This window comes from Salvelinus fontinalis, unplaced genomic scaffold (assembly GCF_029448725.1).
Source record: "Salvelinus fontinalis isolate EN_2023a unplaced genomic scaffold, ASM2944872v1 scaffold_0025, whole genome shotgun sequence".
NCBI lineage: Eukaryota > Metazoa > Chordata > Actinopteri > Salmoniformes > Salmonidae > Salvelinus > Salvelinus fontinalis.
In genome coordinates, this window is record NW_026600234.1 from 724,370 (window position 1) to 744,765 (window position 20,396).

At 50.8% G+C, this 20,396-nt stretch overlaps 1 protein-coding gene across 5 annotated transcripts in view; it reads right to left on the reverse strand.

Moving 5' to 3' along the window:
* The window catches only part of LOC129842243 (lipoma-preferred partner homolog), a 650,654-nt gene that overhangs the window by 567,423 nt on the left and 62,835 nt on the right, over window positions 1-20,396 (reverse strand). For all 5 annotated transcript variants that reach the window (XM_055910714.1, XM_055910711.1, XM_055910715.1 and 2 more), the window contains one exon: window positions 6,428-6,510. The gene's annotated coding sequence lies outside the window, so the exon portion shown is untranslated. The remainder of the gene's footprint in view (window positions 1-6,427; window positions 6,511-20,396) is intronic.

Below are 20,396 nucleotides of genomic sequence, written 5' to 3' on the forward strand. Positions count from 1 at the left end.
GGGGTAACACCGTGGCTCTGACTGGACTGACTGGGGTAACACCGTGACTCTGACAGGACAGACTGGGGTAACACCGTGACTTTGACAGGACTGACTGGGGTAACACCGTGACTCTGACAAGACTGACTGGGGTAACACCGTGACTCTGACTGGACTGACTGGGGTAACACCGTGACTCTGATAGGACTGACTGGGGTAACACCGTGATTCTGACTGGGGTAACACCGTGGCTCTGATAGGACTGACTGGGGTAACACCGTGACTCTGACAGGACTGACTGGGGTAACACCGTGACTCTGACAGGACTGACTGGGGTAACACCGTGACTCTGACTGGGGTAACACCGTGACTCTGACAGGACTGACTGGGGTAACACCGTGACTCTGACTGGGGTAACACCGTGGCTCTGACTGGGGTAACACCGTGACTCTGACAGGACTGACTGGGGTAACACCGTGACTCTGATAGGACTGACTGGGGTAACACCGTGACTCTGACTGGACTGACTGGGGTAACACCGTGGCTCTGACTGGGGTAACACCGTGACTCTGACTGGGGTAACACCGTGACTCTGACTGGGGTAACACCGTGACTCTGACTGGGGTAACACCGTGACTCTGATAGGACTGACTGGGGTAACACCGTGACTCTGATAGGACTGACTGGGGTAACACCGTGACTCTGATAGGACTGACTGGGGTAACACCGTGACTCTGACAGGACAGACTGGGGTAACACCGTGGCTGACTGGGGTAACACCGTGACTCTGATAGGACTGACTGGGGTAACACCGTGGCTCTGATAGGACAGACTGGGGTAACACCGTGGCTCTGATAGGACTGACTGGGGTAACACCGTGACTCTGACTGGACTGACTGGGGTAACACCGTGGCTCTGACTGGGGTAACACCGTGACTCTGACTGGGGTAACACCGTGACTCTGACTGGGGTAACACCGTGACTCTGACTGGACTGACTGGGGTAACACCGTGGCTCTGACTGGGGTAACACCCGTGACTCTGACTGGGGTAACACCGTGACTCTGACTGGGGTAACACCGTGACTCTGACTGGACTGACTGGGGTAACACCGTGACTCTGACTGGACTGACTGGGGTAACACCGTGACTCTGACTGGGGTAACACCGTGACTCTGACTGGACTGACTGGGGTAACACCGTGACTCTGATAGGACTGACTGGGGTAACACCGTGACTCTGATAGGACTGACTGGGGTAACACCGTGACTCTGACTGGACTGACTGGGGTAACACCGTGACTCTGATAGGACTGACTGGGGTAACACCGTGACTCTGACTGGACTGACTGGGGTAACACCGTGACTCTGATAGGACTGACTGGGGTAACACCGTGACTCTGACTGGACTGACTGGGGTAACACCGTGGCTCTGATAGGACTGACTGGGGTAACACTGTGACTCTGACTGGACTGACTGGGGTAACACCGTGACTCTGACTGGACTGACTGGGGTAACACCGTGACTCTGACTGGACTGACTGGGGTAACACCGTGGCTCTGACTGGACTGACTGGGGTAACACTGTGACTCTGACTGGACTGACTGGGGTAACACCGTGACTCTGATAGGACTGACTGGGGTAACACCGTGACTCTGATAGGACTGACTGGGGTAACACCGTGACTCTGATAGGACTGACTGGGGTAACACCGTGGCTCTGACAGGACTGACTGGGGTAACACCGTGGCTCTGACTGGGGTAACACCGTGACTCTGACTGGGGTAACACCGTGACTCTGACTGGGGTAACACCGTGACTCTGACTGGACTGACTGGGGTAACACCGTGGCTCTGACTGGGGTAACACCGTGACTCTGACTGGGGTAACACCGTGACTCTGACTGGGGTAACACCGTGACTCTGACTGGGGTAACACCGTGACTCTGATAGGACTGACTGGGGTAACACCGTGGCTCTGATAGGACAGACTGGGGTAACACCGTGGCTCTGATAGGACTGACTGGGGTAACACCGTGACTCTGACTGGACTGACTGGGGTAACACCGTGGCTCTGACTGGGGTAACACCGTGACTCTGACTGGACTGACTGGGGTAACACCGTGGCTCTGACTGGGGTAACACCGTGACTCTGACTGGGGTAACACCGTGACTCTGACTGGGGTAACACCGTGACTCTGACTGGACTGACTGGGGTAACACCGTGGCTCTGACTGGGGTAACACCGTGACTCTGACTGGGGTAACACCGTGACTCTGACTGGGGTAACACCGTGACTCTGACTGGACTGACTGGGGTAACACCGTGGCTCTGACTGGGGTAACACCGTGACTCTGACTGGGGTAACACCGTGACTCTGACTGGGGTAACACCGTGACTCTGACTGGGGTAACACCGTGACTCTGACTGGACTGACTGGGGTAACACCGTGACTCTGACTGAACTGACTGGGGTAACACCGTGACTCTGACTGGGGTAACACCGTGACTCTGACTGGACTGACTGGGGTAACACCGTGACTCTGATAGGACTGACTGGGGTAACACCGTGACTCTGATAGGACTGACTGGGGTAACACCGTGACTCTGACTGGACTGACTGGGGTAACACCGTGACTCTGACTGGACTGACTGGGGTAACACCGTGACTCTGATAGGACTGACTGGGGTAACACCGTGACTCTGACTGGGGTAACACCGTGACTCTGATAGGACTGACTGGGGTAACACCGTGACTCTGATAGGACTGACTGGGGTAACACCGTGACTCTGACTGGACTGACTGGGGTAACACCGTGACTCTGATAGGACTGACTGGGGTAACACCGTGACTCTGACTGGGGTAACACCGTGACTCTGACTGGACTGACTGGGGTAACACCGTGACTCTGACAGGACTGACTGGGGTAACACCGTGACTCTGACTGGACTGACTGGGGTAACACCGTGGCTCTGACTGGACTGACTGGGGTAACACTGTGACTCTGACTGGACTGACTGGGGTAACACCGTGACTCTGATAGGACTGACTGGGGTAACACCGTGACTCTGATAGGACTGACTGGGGTAACACCGTGACTCTGATAGGACTGACTGGGGTAACACCGTGGCTCTGACAGGACTGACTGGGGTAACACCGTGGCTCTGACTGGGGTAACACCGTGACTCTGACTGGGGTAACACCGTGACTCTGACTGGGGTAACACCGTGACTCTGACTGGACTGACTGGGGTAACACCGTGGCTCTGACTGGGGTAACACCGTGACTCTGACTGGGGTAACACCGTGACTCTGACTGGGGTAACACCGTGACTCTGATAGGACTGACTGGGGTAACACCGTGGCTCTGATAGGACAGACTGGGGTAACACCGTGGCTCTGATAGGACTGACTGGGGTAACACCGTGACTCTGACTGGACTGACTGGGGTAACACCGTGGCTCTGACTGGGGTAACACCGTGACTCTGACTGGGGTAACACCGTGACTCTGACTGGGGTAACACCGTGACTCTGACTGGACTGACTGGGGTAACACCGTGGCTCTGACTGGGGTAACACCGTGACTCTGACTGGGGTAACACCGTGACTCTGACTGGGGTAACACCGTGACTCTGACTGGACTGACTGGGGTAACACCGTGACTCTGACTGGACTGACTGGGGTAACACCGTGACTCTGACTGGGGTAACACCGTGACTCTGACTGGACTGACTGGGGTAACACCGTGACTCTGATAGGACTGACTGGGGTAACACCGTGACTCTGATAGGACTGACTGGGGTAACACCGTGACTCTGACTGGACTGACTGGGGTAACACAGTGACTCTGACTGGACTGACTGGGGTAACACCGTGACTCTGATAGGACTGACTGGGGTAACACCGTGACTCTGACTGGGGTAACACCGTGACTCTGATAGGACTGACTGGGGTAACACCGTGACTCTGATAGGACTGACTGGGGTAACACCGTGACTCTGACTGGACTGACTGGGGTAACACCGTGACTCTGATAGGACTGACTGGGGTAACACCGTGACTCTGACTGGGGTAACACCGTGACTCTGACTGGACTGACTGGGGTAACACCGTGACTCTGACAGGACTGACTGGGGTAACACCGTGACTCTGACTGGACTGACTGGGGTAACACCGTGACTCTGACTGGACTGACTGGGGTAACACCGTGACTCTGACTGGACTGACTGGGGTAATGATGAAATAATGATAATAACGATAATATATTAATGATGATAATGATGATGTAAATGATAATTCTGATAAATGATAATTCTGATAAATGATAATAATGGTAACGATAATGATAATAATGATGATAATAATGATAATAACGATAATGATAATAATGATGATAATAATGATAATGACGATAATAATGATGATAATAATCTAATATTAGGACATATTACTACTATTCTACTACGGGTTGCAGCGTTCCTCAGACAGTTGCTTCCTCTATCCCTCTTTCACTTCAGATCCAGAGAATTCCCAAGGAACTCTATCCCTCTTTCACTTCAGATCCAGAGAATTCCCAAGGAACTCTATCCCTCTTTTTCACAGTCTCTCCCTCTCGCTCAGCCTCTCCCTCTCGCTCAGCCTCTCCCTCTCGCTCAGCCTCTCCCTCTCGCCCAGCCTCTCCCTCTCGCTCAGCCTCTCCCTCTCGCCCAGCCTCTCCCTCTCGCCCAGCCTCTCCCTCTCGCTCAGCCTCTCCCTCTCGCTCAGCCTCTCCCTCTCGCTCAGCCTCTCCCTCTCGCTCAGCCTCTCCCTCTCGCTCAGCCTCTCCCTCTCGCTCAGCCTCTCCCTCTCGCCCAGCCTCTCCCTCTCGCTCAGCCTCTCCCTCTCGCTCAGCCTCTCCCTCTCGCTCAGCCTCTCCCTCTCGCTCAGCCTCTCCCTCTCGCTCAGCCTCTCCCTCTCGCTCAGCCTCTCCCTCTCAACCAGCCTCTCCCTCTCAACCAGCCTCTCCCTCTCAACCAGCCTCTCCCTCTCAACCAGCCTCTCCCTCTCACCCAGCCTCTCCCTCTCACCCAGCCTCTCCCTCTCACCCAGCCTCTCCCTCTCCCCCAGCCTCTCCCTCTCCCCCAGCCTCTCCCTCTCCCCCAGCCTCTCCCTCTCACCCAGCCTCTCCCTCTCCCCCAGTCTCTCCCCCAGTCTCTCTCCCAGTCTCTCTCCCAGTCTCCTTTCCAGTTGAGGTCATATACTTTGGGATTAAGTCAGTCTGAGAAGCCTCTTTGTGCTGGCCAATTAAGCGAAGCCTCATTTGATTAAAGGGAGTTGGAAGATTTTAAAATGTTACGCAACAGAAACGCATCATGTCCTGTTCTCTTGATATGCAGGCCTAATTGAGCGAATTGACGATGCATCATCCAAGAGGAAGGGAGGGAGAGAGAGAGAGAGGTCAACTTTGGAGTCCCTTATGTCATAAAGGGAACCTTCTGCCCCGCCACTCGCCCTGCCTCTGTGACCCGAACTCTCTGACACAGGTCAGTTTATATAATCCTCTCCTCTCCCTCCCTCCCTCCTCTCCTCGTCTCCCCTCCTTCCGCACTAGTAATCCACTGCTGCAGCTCTTAAAGCGTATGGAATGTGAGGCAGTTACATAAAATAATCAAACTAACTGGTAAATTCTAGTTTCTCTCCCCACAAAATAAAAAAAAGAGGTGGAAAAAGAGATACACAACATCACAGGCTAACGTGTCAAACACCTCTGTCTTAGAACTGAGACAGACAGACAGGAAGGCCGGGTAACAGGCCGGGTAGCAGGCCGGGTAACAGGCCGGGTAACAGGCCGGGTAGCAGGCCGGGTAACAGGCCGGGTAGCAGGCCGGGTAACAGGCCGGGTAACAGGCCGGGTAACAGGCCGGGTAGCAGGCCGGGTAACAGGCCTGGGTAACAGGCCGGGTAGCAGGCCGGGTAAACAGGCCGGGTAAACAGGCCGGGTAACAGGCCTGGGTAACAGGCCGGGTAGCAGGCCGGGTAAACAGGCCGGGTAAACAGGCCGGGTAAACAGGCCGGGTAACAGGCCTGGGTAACAGGCCTGGGTAACAGGCCTGGGTAACAGGCCTGGGTAACAGGCCGGGTAACAGGCCGGGTAACAGGCTGGGTAACAGGCCGGGTAACAGGCCGGGTCTCAGGCCTGGGTAACAGGCCTGGGTAACAGGCCTGGGTAACAGGCCGGGTAACAGGCCTGGGTAACAGGCCGGGTAACAGGCCGGGTAACAGGCCGGGTAACAGGCCGGGTAACAGGCCGGGTAACAGGCCTGGGTAACAGGCCGGGTAACAGGCCTGGGTAACAGGCCGGGTAACAGGCCGGGTAACAGGCCGGGTAACATGCTGGGAGGGAGGTGGTTGGTGGGGGTGCTTAATGAACAGACCAGGAGAGGAGACGGGGGAAAGAGAGGAATGTGACTTACCAGATTCTTCAACACACACAGAGAGAGAGAGAGAGAGAGAGTCCCTTCAGGATCAGAGAGGGACCAGTCACAGGGCCAGAAACCTGGGGAACAAAGAGACACACAAGTCAGTAAGACATACAGGGACGGACACAGGAAGCTGTCATACCTCACCCATAGGGACGGATAAGGAAACATTTTGAAAGCCTTTACATCTGTTATTAAAATGAAATATATATATATATATATATATATTATTTTACATAAAAACATTTTACCATAAGATTCTGTTTGGCTCTTTCTTGAAATGTTCATTACATTTGACTACAGAACCTACAGTACAATTCACTATTAACAATTGTATATATTAGAGAACGTTCTAAGCAGGAGTGTTGTGGGGTACACTGCAGGGAGTGTTGTGGGGTACACTACAGGGAGCAGGAGTGTTGTGGGGTACACTACAGGGAGTGTTGTGGGGTACACTACAGGGAGTGTTGTGGGGTACACTACAGGGAGTGTTGTGGGGTACACTACAGGGAGTGTTGTGGGGTACACTACAGGGAGTGTTGTGGGGTACACTACAGGGAGTGTTGTGGGGTACACTACAGGGAGTGTTGTGGGGTACACTACAGGGAGCAGGAGTGTTGTGGGGTACACTACAGGGAGTGTTGTGGGGTACACTACAGGGAGTGTTGTGGGGTACACTACAGGGAGTGTTGTGGGGTACACTACAGGGAGTGTTGTGGGGTACACTACAGGGAGCAGGAGTGTTGTGGGGTACACTACAGGGAGTGTTGTGGGGTACACTACAGGGAGCAGGAGTGTTGTGGGGTACACTACAGGGAGCAGGAGTGTTGTGGGGTACACTACAGGGAGCAGGAGTGTTGTGGGGTACACTACAGGGAGTGTTGTGGGGTACACTACAGGGAGTGTTGTGGGGTACACTACAGGGAGTGTTGTGGGGTACACTACAGGGAGCGTTGTGGGGTACACTACAGGGAGCGTTGTGGGGTACACTACAGGGAGCGTTGTGGGGTACACTACAGGGAGCGTTGTGGGGTACACTACAGGGAGCGTTGTGGGGTACACTACAGGGAGCAGGAGTGTTGTGGGGTACACTACAGGGAGCAGGAGTGTTGTGGGGTACACTACAGGGAGCAGGAGTGTTGTGGGGTACACTACAGGGAGTGTTGTGGGGTACACTACAGGGAGTGTTGTGGGGTACACTACAGGGAGCAGGAGTGTTGTGGGGTACACTACAGGGAGCAGGAGTGTTGTGGGGTACACTACAGGGAGTGTTGTGGGGTACACTACAGGGAGTGTTGTGGGGTACACTACAGGGAGTGTTGTGGGGTACACTACAGGGAGCAGGAGTGTTGTGGGGTACACTACAGGGAGTGTTGTGGGGTACACTACAGGGAGTGTTGTGGGGTACACTACAGGGAGCAGGAGTGTTGTGGGGTACACTACAGGGAGTGTTGTGGGGTACACTACAGGGAGTGTTGTGGGGTACACTACAGGGAGTGTTGTGGGGTACACTACAGGGAGTGTTGTGGGGTACACTACAGGGAGTGTTGTGGGGTACACTACAGGGAGTGTTGTGGGGTACACTACAGGGAGTGTTGTGGGGTACACTACAGGGAGCAGGAGTGTTGTGGGGTACACTACAGGGAGCAGGAGTGTTGTGGGGTACACTACAGGGAGTGTTGTGGGGTACACTACAGGGAGTGTTGTGGGGTACACTACAGGGAGTGTTGTGGGGTACACTACAGGGAGTGTTGTGGGGTACACTACAGGGAGTGTTGTGGGGTACACTACAGGGAGTGTTGTGGGGTACACTACAGGGAGTGTTGTGGGGTACACTACAGGGAGTGTTGTGGGGTACACTACAGGGAGTGTTGTGGGGTACACTACAGGGAGTGTTGTGGGGTACACTACAGGGAGTGTTGTGGGGTACACTACAGGGAGCGTTGTGGGGTACACTACAGGGAGTGTTGTGGGGTACACTACAGGGAGTGTTGTGGGGTACACTACAGGGAGTGTTGTGGGGTACACTACAGGGAGTGTTGTGGGGTACACTACAAGGAGTGTTGTGGGGTACACTACAGAGAGTGTTGTGGGGTACACTACAGGGAGTGTTGTGGGGTACACTACAGGGAGCAGGAGTATGGTGGGGTACACTACAGGGAGCAGGAGTGTTGTGGGGTACACTACAGGGAGTGTTGTGGGGTACACTACAGGGAGTGTTGTGGGGTACACTACAGGGAGTGTTGTGGGGTACACTACAGGGAGCGTTGTGGGGTACACTACAGGGAGTGTTGTGGGGTACACTACAGGGAGTGTTGTGGGGTACACTACAGGGAGTGTTGTGGGGTACACTACAGGGAGTGTTGTGGGGTACACTACAGGGAGTGTTGTGGGGTACACTACAGGGAGTGTTGTGGGGTACACTACAGGGAGTGTTGTGGGGTACACTACAGGGAGCGTTGTGGGGTACACTACAGGGAGTGTTGTGGGGTACACTACAGGGAGCGTTGTGGGGTACACTACAGGGAGTGTTGTGGGGTACACTACAGGGAGCGTTGTGGGGTACACTACAGGGAGTGTTGTGGGGTACACTACAGGGAGTGTTGTGGGGTACACTACAGGGAGCAGGAGTGTTGTGGGGTACACTACAGGGAGTGTTGTGGGGTACACTACAGGGAGCGTTGTGGGGTACACTACAGGGAGCGTTGTGGGGTACACTACAGGGAGCAGGAGTGTTGTGGGGTACACTACAGGGAGCAGGAGTGTTGTGGGGTACACTACAGGGAGCAGGAGTGTTGTGGGGTACACTACAGGGAGTGTTGTGGGGTACACTACAGGGAGCAGGAGTGTTGTGGGGTACACTACAGGGAGTGTTGTGGGGTACACTACAGGGAGTGTTGTGGGGTACACTACAGGGAGTGTTGTGGGGTACACTACAGGGAGTGTTGTGGGGTACACTACAGAGAGCGTTGTGGGGTACACTACAGGGAGCGTTGTGGGGTACACTACAGGGAGCGTTGTGGGGTACACTACAGGGAGCGTTGTGGGGTACACTACAGGGAGTGTTGTGGGGTACACTACAGAGAGTTTTGTGGGGTACACTACAAGGAGTGTTGTGGGGTATACTACAGGGAGTGTTGTGGGGTACACTACAAGGAGTGTTGTGGGGTACACTACAGGGAGTGTTGTGGGGTACACTACAGGGAGCAGGAGTGTTGTGGGGTACACTACAGGGAGTGTTGTGGGGTACACTACAGGGAGTGTTGTGGGGTACACTACAGGGAGCAGGAGTGTTGTGGGGTACACTACAGGGAGTGTTGTGGGGTACACTACAGGGAGCGTTGTGGGGTACACTACAGGGAGTGTTGTGGGGTACACTACAGGGAGTGTTGTGGGGTACACTACAGGGAGCGTTGTGGGGTACACTACAGGGAGCAGGAGTGTTGTGGGGTACACTACAGGGAGTGTTGTGGGGTACACTACAGGGAGTGTTGTGGGGTACACTACAGGGAGTGTTGTGGGGTACACTACAGGGAGCAGGAGTGTTGTGGGGTACACTACAGGGAGCAGGAGTGTTGTGGGGTACACTACAGGGAGTGTTGTGGGGTACACTACAGGGAGCAGGAGTGTTGTGGGGTACACTACAGGGAGTGTTGTGGGGTACACTACAGGGAGTGTTGTGGGGTACACTACAGGGAGTGTTGTGGGGTACACTACAGGGAGTGTTGTGGGGTACACTACAGGGAGTGTTGTGGGGTACACTACAGGGAGTGTTGTGGGGTACACTACAGGGAGCAGGAGTGTTGTGGGGTACACTACAGGGAGTGTTGTGGGGTACACTACAGGGAGTGTTGTGGGGTACACTACAGGGAGTGTTGTGGGGTACACTACAGGGAGTGTTGTGGGGTACACTACAGGGAGTGTTGTGGGGTACACTACAGGGAGCAGGAGTGTTGTGGGGTACACTACAGGGAGCAGGAGTGTTGTGGGGTACACTACAGGGAGCAGGAGTGTTGTGGGGTACACTACAGGGAGTGTTGTGGGGTACACTACAGGGAGTGTTGTGGGGTACACTACAGGGAGTGTTGTGGGGTACACTACAGGGAGTGTTGTGGGGTACACTACAGGGAGTGTTGTGGGGTACACTACAGGGAGTGTTGTGGGGTACACTACAGGGAGTGTTGTGGGGTACACTACAGGGAGTGTTGTGGGGTACACTACAGGGAGTGTTGTGGGGTACACTACAGGGAGTGTTGTGGGGTACACTACAGGGAGTGTTGTGGGGTACACTACAAGGAGTGTTGTGCGGTACACTACAGAGAGTGTTGTGGGGTACACTACAGGGAGCAGGAGTATGGTGGGGTACACTACAGGGAGCAGGAGTGTTGTGGGGTACACTACAGGGAGTGTTGTGGGGTACACTACAGGGAGTGTTGTGGGGTACACTACAAGGAGTGTTGTGGGGTACACTACAGGGAGTGTTGTGGGGTACACTACAGGGAGTGTTGTGGGGTACACTACAGGGAGTGTTGTGGGGTACACTACAGGGAGTGTTGTGGGGTACACTACAGGGAGTGTTGTGGGGTACACTACAGGGAGTGTTGTGGGGTACACTACAGGGAGTGTTGTGGGGTACACTACAGGGAGCGTTGTGGGGTACACTACAGGGAGCGTTGTGGGGTACACTACAGGGAGTGTTGTGGGGTACACTACAGGGAGTGTTGTGGGGTACACTACAGGGAGTGTTGTGGGGTACACTACAGGGAGTGTTGTGGGGTACACTACAGGGAGCAGGAGTGTTGTGGGGTACACTACAGGGAGTGTTGTGGGGTACACTACAGGGAGTGTTGTGGGGTACACTACAGGGAGCAGGAGTGTTGTGGGGTACACTACAGGGAGCGTTGTGGGGTACACTACAGGGAGTGTTGTGGGGTACACTACAGGGAGCGTTGTGGGGTACACTACAGGGAGTGTTGTGGGGTACACTACAGGGAGCGTTGTGGGGTACACTACAGGGAGTGTTGTGGGGTACACTACAGGGAGCAGGAGTGTTGTGGGGTACACTACAGGGAGTGTTGTGGGGTACACTACAGGGAGCAGGAGCGTTGTGGGGTACACTACAGGGAGCGTTGTGGGGTACACTACAGGGAGCGTTGTGGGGTACACTACAGGGAGCAGGAGTGTTGTGGGGTACACTACAGGGAGCAGGAGTGTTGTGGGGTACACTACAGGGAGTGTTGTGGGGTACACTACAGGGAGCGTTGTGGGGTACACTACAGGGAGTGTTGTGGGGTACACTACAGGGAGCGTTGTGGGGTACACTACAGGGAGCGTTGTGGGGTACACTACAGGGAGTGTTGTGGGGTACACTACAGGGAGTGTTGTGGGGTACACTACAGGGAGTGTTGTGGGGTACACTACAGGGAGTGTTGTGGGGTACACTACAGGGAGTGTTGTGGGGTACACTACAGGGAGTGTTGTGGGGTACACTACAGGGAGCGTTGTGGGGTACACTACAGGGAGCGTTGTGGGGTACACTACAGGGAGCAGGAGTGTTGTGGGGTACACTACAGGGAGTGTTGTGGGGTACACTACAGGGAGTGTTGTGGGGTACACTACAGGGAGTGTTGTGGGGTACACTACAGGGAGCGTTGTGGGGTACACTACAGGGAGCAGGAGTGTTGTGGGGTACACTACAGGGAGTGTTGTGGGGTACACTACAGGGAGCAGGAGTGTTGTGGGGTACACTACAGGGAGTGTTGTGGGGTACACTACAGGGAGCAGGAGTGTTGTGGGGTACACTACAGGGAGTGTTGTGGGGTACACTACAGGGAGCGTTGTGGGGTACACTACAGGGAGCGTTGTGGGGTACACTACAGGGAGTGTTGTGGGGTACACTACAGGGAGTGTTGTGGGGTACACTACAGGGAGTGTTGTGGGGTACACTACAGGGAGTGTTGTGGGGTACACTACAGGGAGTGTTGTGGGGTACACTACAGGGAGTGTTGTGGGGTACACTACAGGGAGCGTTGTGGGGTACACTACAGGGAGCGTTGTGGGGTACACTACAGGGAGCAGGAGTGTTGTGGGGTACACTACAGGGAGTGTTGTGGGGTACACTACAGGGAGTGTTGTGGGGTACACTACAGGGAGAAGGAGCGTTGTGGGGTACACTACTATACTTTATGTTTCTGCTTTATGTTTCTGCACACACACACAGTAGCTCTGAACTTCATATTCAAGCAGCATACTAAAGCATTCTTCTAACTACGTTGGTAACCAGTTCATAACAGCAATAAGGCACCTCGGGGGTTTGTGGTGTATGACCAATGTACCACGGCTAAGGACTGTGAGCAGGCACTCCGTTTTGCGCTGTGCGATAGAACAGCCATTAGCCGTGGTACATTGGCCATATGCCACACCTCCTCGTGCCTTACTGCTTAATGATATGATGAGCAATGAATCCTTCTTACGTACAATCCCTAACTATTTTACTGCTCATACAAATAATGAACTTCATGTACTTGCATATTTATCTGATAATATCTCTTCAGTGTGGAAACTGTCAGAGGATTCAAAAGATATTAAAGTCTACATTTGTGTAGTGGTGGTTCCATTCAACTATCAGTTCATCATCATGATTTGATTGGCTATGTAGGCCTGTGTGTAATAACAAAACAGCATAGTAAAATAGGAGACTACCAACACAACGATACTCCAATCGAGAACCTATTCCAAAAACGACAACAACAAAAAATAACCTCCACTCATCACGACCACTGCAGTGATGGATAGAGCATCACGTTCTCAGGGCAACTGCAACTGATGTGAGGGGGGGGGGGTAGAAACCATCCATGACACCTTCCCCTACAAAATGATATTTTCCCAGCAGCCATCAGAAGAGGAAATAAGCGTGTTTTGTAAATGTAACGTATCAAACTGTCTGCTGGTGAAACGGCTACGGCTTAAACACTTCTAGCCAGCGGGGGAGGACCCAGAGTCACGGCCAAGTTTCCACGCCTGTGTCCCAATACGGCGCCCTATATTCCCTACACAGTGCACTACTTTAGACCAGAGAACCATAGGGAATAGGGTGCCATTTGCGACACGGAGCAAGGCAGTAGGAGCAGTATGACTAGCCTAGTAGATTAAAGTCTCCAGTAATATCCTCATGGCCTTCAGCCACGGGGCAGAAATCCACAGCCGAGGATGAATTCCTCGCTACGACTTCCTCGCTACGACTTCCTCGCTACGACTTCAGCTCCACGACTCACTTATATAACCATTCCAATAATCGTTAGAATTATAAAAAATTAACATTCTACAGTACCGGGCGATTTCTTTCCCATGTAGATACAGTGTGACCTACAGTGTGAACTACAATGTGAACTACAGTGTGACCTACAGTGTGTGACCTACAGTGTGTGACCTACAGTGTGTGACCTACAGTGTGTGACCTACAGTGTGACCTACAGTGTGACCTACAGTGTGTGACCTACAGTGTGACCTACAGTGTGTGACCTACAGTGTGTGACCTACAGTGGGTGACCTACAGTGGGTGACCTATAGTGGGTGACCTACAGTGTGACCTACAGTGTGACCTACAGTGTGTGACCTACAGTGTGACCTACAGTGTGTGACCTACAGTGTGTGATCTACAGTGTGACCTAGGCTGAGCAACTGAAAAAAAAATACCCCCACTTTACTAAAAGACACTATTAGGAGACTCCCGAGCAAGAACACGAATCCTCTATATAAACAAAGACATTTCTTCATATTCAAATAAATGGCTGCAATTTAAATGTAATTCCAAATCCATTAAGATAATGTAGGTTAAACCATTTTTTAAGCCCAGCAGTCCTTTTTAAAAGAAGAGCAAGGAGACAAATAGTATTATCTAGACCATTTAAAACCCGGATATGGGACCCAGTTCTAATCAAACTTAAATGATCAGACAATTCAAGTACATTAGGCCATTAACACAATTTCAAAGACGCCTAATCTGTCAAAGAAAATGTAATTTAGTCTTTGAAAAAGGTCTTTATGCTTTGGAGTAGAAAGGGACTGACTTCCACTGACAATTTTATACATATTTTTTTTTTTCATATATATTTTTTTTTTAACAAGTTAAGAAAAATCCTGAGAAAATGGCCACCAGATCAACAGTTGAAAACTATATACAGACAGATACCTAGAGCAGAAAACAGATGCAGCAAAGAAAATAATAGGATGTCACAAACAGAGGTGGAGTAAAGAGAGAGAGGCCTGCTGGGGATCCTCCCGATCTCTCTGGTTAGGGGCTCCTGAGTGGAGAACAGAGGTAAAGGGCCCTGCAGAGGTAAAGGGCCCTGCAGAGGTAAAGGGCCCTGCAGAGGTAAAGGGCCCTGCAGAGGTAAAGGGCCCTGCAGAGGTAAAGGGCCCTGCAGAGGTAAAGGGCCCTGCAGAGGTCAAGGGCCCTGCAGAGGTCAAGGGCCCTGCAGAGGTAAAGGGCCCTGCAGAGGTAAAGGGCCCTGCAGAGGTAAAGGGCCCTGCAGAGGCCTGCTGAGGATCCTCCCGATCTCTCTGGTTAGGGGCTCCTGAGTGGCTCAGTGGTTTAAGGCACTGCATCTTAGCGCTAGAGGCATCACTACAGACACCCTGGATCGTCCGTGATTGGGAGTCCCACAATTAGCCCAGCGTCATCCGGGTCAGGGTTTTGACCGTGGTAGACCGTCATTGTAAATAAGAATTTGTTCTTAACTGACTTCATTTTTAAAAAATCTTTATTTATATGTCAATTAAGAACAAATTCTTATTTTCAATGACGGCCCAGGAACAGTGAGAAATATTACGTTTTTTTGACGGATCGACAACTACAGGAAGTGGTTGGTTGGAGTCATTACAACTACAGTAAATTCCTCCACAGCGACGTGAGAGACTGATCGACAACTACAGGAAGTGGTTGGAGTCATTGCTGCTACAGTAAATTCCTCCACAGCGACGTGAGAGACTGATCGACAACTACAGGAAGTGGTTGGTTGGCGTCATTGCTGCTACAGTAAATTCCTCCACAGCGACGTGAGAGACTGATCGACAACTACAGGAAGTGGTTGGTTGGAGTCATTGCAGCTAAAGGTGGACTGATCAACAACTACAGGAAGTGGTTGGTTGGAGTCATTGCTGCTACAGTAAATTCCTCCACAGAGACGTGAGAGACTGATCGACAACTACAGGAAGTGGTTGGTTGGAGTCATTGCAGCTAAAGGTGGACTGATCAACAACTACAGGAAGTGGTTGGTTGGAGTCATTGCTGCTACAGTAAATTCCTCCACAGAGACGTGAGAGACTGATCGACAACTACAGGAAGTGGTTGGTTGGAGTCATTGCAGCTAAAGGTGGACTGATCAACAACTACAGGAAGTGGTTGGTTGGAGTCATTGCTGCTACAGTAAATTCCTCCACAGCGACGTGAGAGACTGATCGACAACTACAGGAAGTGGTTGGTTGGAGTCATTGCTGCTAAAGGTGGACTGATCAACAACTACAGGAAGTGGTTGGTTGGAGTCATTGCTGCTACAGTAAATTCCTCCATAGAGACGTGAGAGACTGATCGACAACTACAGGAAGTGGTTGGAGTCATTGCTGCTACAGTAAATTCCTCCACAGCGACGTGAGAGACTGATCGACAACTACAGGAAGTGGTTGGTTGGAGTCATTGCAGCTAAAGGTGGACTGATCAACAACTACAGGAAGTGGTTGGTTGGAGTCATTGCTGCTACAGTAAATTCCTCCACAGAGACGTGAGAGACTGATCGACAACTACAGGAAGTGGTTGGTTGGAGTCATTGCAGCTAAAGGTGGACTGATCAACAACTACAGGAAGTGGTTGGTTGGAGTCATTGCTGCTACAGTAAATTCCTCCACAGAGACGTGAGAGACTGATCGACAACTACAGGAAGTGGTTGGTTGGAGTCATTGCAGCTAAAGGTGGACTGATCAACAACTACAGGAAGTGGTTGGTTGGAGTCATTGCTGCTACAGTAAATTCCTCCACAGCGACGTGAGAGACTGATCGACAACTACAGGAAGTGGTTGGTTGGAGTCATTGCTGCTAAAGGTGGACTGATCAACAACTACAGGAAGTGGTTGGTTGGAGTCATTGCTGCTACAGTAAATTCCTCCATAGAGACGTGAGAGACTGATCGACAACTACAGGAAGTGGTTGGTTGGAGTCATTGCAGCTAAAGGTGGAGCAACCAGTAAGGGGGAAAATACATTTTCACACAGGGGAATTGGCTGTTGCATACCTTTGTTATTTAAATGAAATAAGTATCCATTATTACATTTTTTGTAAATGCAGGTTCCCTTTATCTATTATTACGTTTTGGTTGAAAATCTGACAACATTCAGTGTCAGAAATATGGAAAAATAGAGAAAATAAGAAAGTAGGAAAATAGTTACTGTACTAAACTAGTGGGTCCATTCTCTCTTGTTTAGATGAGGACTAGTTATATTAAACTAGTGGGTCCATTCTCTCTGGTTTAGATGAGGACTAGTTATATTAAACTAGTGGGTCCATTCTCTCTTGTTTAGATGAGGACTAGTTATATTAAACTAGTGGGTCCATTCTCTCAGGTTTAGATGAGGACTAGTTATATTAAACTAGTGGGTCCATTCTCTCAGGTTTAGATGAGGACTAGTTATATTAAACTAGTGGGTCCATTCTCTCTGGTTTAGATGAGGACTAGTTATATTAAACTAGTGGGTCCATTCTCTCTGGTTAAGATGAGGACTAGTTATATTAAACTAGTGGGTCCATTCTCTCTGGTTAAAATAAGGACTAGTTATATTAAACTAGTGGGTCCATTCTCTCAGGTTTAGATGAGGACTAGTTATATTAAACTAGTGGGTCCATTCTCTCTGGTTAAAATAAGGACAAGTTATATTAAACTATATTAAACTAGTGGGTCCATTCTCTCTGGTTTAGATGAGGACTAGTTATATTAAACTAGTGGGTCCATTCTCTCTGGTTAAGATGAGGACTAGTTATATTAAACTAGTGGGTCCATTCTCTCTGGTTAAGATGAGGACTAGTTATATTAAACTAGTGGGTCCATTCTCTCTGGTTTAGATGAGGACTAGTTATAGTAAACTAGTGGGTCCATTCTCTCTGGTTAAGATGAGGACTAGTTATATTAAACTAGTGGGTCCATTCTCTCTGGTTTAGATGAGGACTAGTTATATTAAACTAGTGGGTCCATTCTCTCTGGTTTAGATGAGGACTAGTTATATTAAACTAGTGGGTCCATTCTCTCTGGTTTAGATGAGGACTAGTTATATTAAACTAGTGGGTCCATTCTCTCTGGTTTAGATGAGGACTAGTTATATTAAACTAGTGGGTCCATTCTCTCTGGTTTAGATGAGGACTAGTTATATTAAACTAGTGGGTCCATTCTCTCTGGTTTAGATGAGGACTAGTTATATTAAACTAGTGGGTCCATTCTCTCTGGTTTAGATGAGGACTAGTTATATTAAACTAGTGGGTCCATTCTCTCTGGTTTAGATGAGGACTAGTTATATTAAACTAGTGGGTCCATTCTCTCTGGTTTAGATGAGGACTAGTTATATTAAACTATATTAAACTAGTGGGTCCATTCTCTCTGGTTTAGATGAGGACTAGTTATATTAAACTAGTGGGTCCATTCTCTCTGTGGACAGACAGACTTACACTGTACTCCTTAAGTGCTCCCTCCTTCAGCAGACAAGCAGCAGGCAGGTTGATGGTCTCTGAGTGTTTACAGGCTATAAAGGTACAACGAAGACCATGAAAAATATATATCCCTCAAATCACCTTGGCCTTTACTCTCTCTGCCAGGGCTTCATAGTGTATTTATAACGTACCAAGCAGAGAAGTCTTTTTTTAAAGCATATCGGTCCCTAAGAGCAAAGTGAAATGCATGTTTCAGGTGAATTAAAATGCACTTGTTAGGGTAACCTTTTCTAAACTAGGTACAAATGGGTCTGAAACGGTTATGCCCCCAGGGCAGCAGCTTTTACCAGGGCAGGGCCTTTACTCTCTCTGCCAGGGTTTCATAGTGTATTTATAACGTACCAAGCAGAGAACTGCAGAACCCAGGGCAGGGCCAGAGCAGAACCAAGGACCAGAGAACACAACCTCAGTTCAGGAAGACATTAAGGTCCTGTGAGTCTCACCAACCAAGAGGAGACATAAAGGTCCTGTGAGTCTCACCAACCAAGAGGAGACATAAAGGTCCTGTGACTCTCACCAACCAAGAGGAGACATAAAGGTCCTGTGAGTCTCACCAACCAAGAGGAGACATAAAGGTCCTGTGAGTCTCACCAACCAAGAGGTCCTGTGAGTCTCACCGACCAAGAGGAGACATAAAGGTCCTGTGAGTCTCACCAACCAAGAGGTCCTGTGAGTCTCAGTTGGTTAAACTCCGAGGGACACCATGATCCTGTGAGTCTCAGTTGGTTAAACTCCGAGGGACACCATGAGGTCCTGTGAGTCTCAGTTGGTTAAACTCCGAGGGACACCATGATCCTGTGAGTCTCAGTTGGTTAAACTCCGAGGGACACCATGAGGTCCTGTGAGTCTCAGTTGGTTAAACTCCGAGGGACACCATGATCCTGTGAGTCTCAGTTGGTTAAACTCCGAGGGACACCATGATCCTGTGAGACTCAGTTGGTTAAACTCCAAGGGACACCATGATCCTGTGAGTCTCAGTTGGTTAAACTCCGAGGGACACCATGATCCTGTGAGTCTCAGTTGGTTAAACTCTGAGGGACACCATGATCCTGTGAGTCTCAGTTGGTTAAACTCCGAGGGACACCATGATCCTGTGAGTGTCAGTTGGTTAAACTCCGAGGGACACCATGATCCTGTGAGACTCAGTTGGTTAAACTCCGAGGGACACCATGAGGTCCTGTGAGACTCAGTTGGTTAAACTCCGAGGGACACCATGATCCTGTGAGACTCAGTTGGTTAAACTCCAAGGGACACCATGATCCTGTGAGTCTCAGTTGGTTAAACTCCGAGGGACACCATGATCCTGTGAGACTCAGTTGGTTAAACTCCGAGGGACACCATGAGGTCCTGTGAGACTCAGTTGGTTAAACTCCGAGGGACACCATGAGGTCCTGTGAGACTCAGTTGGTTAAACTCCGAGGGACACCATGAGGTCCTGTGAGACTCAGTTGGTTAAACTCCGAGGGACACCATGATCCTGTGAGACTCAGTTGGTTAAACTCCGAGGGACACCATGAGGTCCTGTGAGACTCAGTTGGTTAAACTCCGAGGGACACCATGATCCTGTGAGACTCAGTTGGTTAAACTCCGAGTGACACCATGATCCTGTGAGACTCAGTTGGTTAAACTTTGAGGGACATAAAGGTCCAGTGAGTCTCACCAACCAAGAGGTCCTGTGAGACTCAGTTGGTTAAACTCCGAGGGACACCATGATCCTGTGAGACTCAGTTGGTTAAACTTTGAGGGACATAAAGGTCCTGTGAGTCTCACCAACCAAGAGGTCCTGTGAGACTCAGTTGGTTAAACACCATGAGCATAGAGATAGAAATGGAAAGGTTGTGGGTTCAATCCTCATGGGGATCACATGCACATACCTATGCAGTCACGGTACAGGTCAGCCGCGTTGGATAAAATCTTCTGTTAAGGGACATACTGTTTAGGGTTCGTGGGGATTGTGATGCATTAATCACCATGTTGACCTTACATCAACAAATAAATCCTCCCAGACCATCACCGTCAAATCGTCCCAGACCATCACCCTGAAATCATCCCAGACCATCACCCTGAAATCATCCCAGACCATCACGTCAAATCGTCAGAGACCATCAATGTGAAATCGTCCCAGACCATCACCGTGAAATCGTCCCAGACCATCACCGTGAAATCGTCCCAGACCATCACCGTCAAATCCTCCCAGACCATCACTGTCAAATC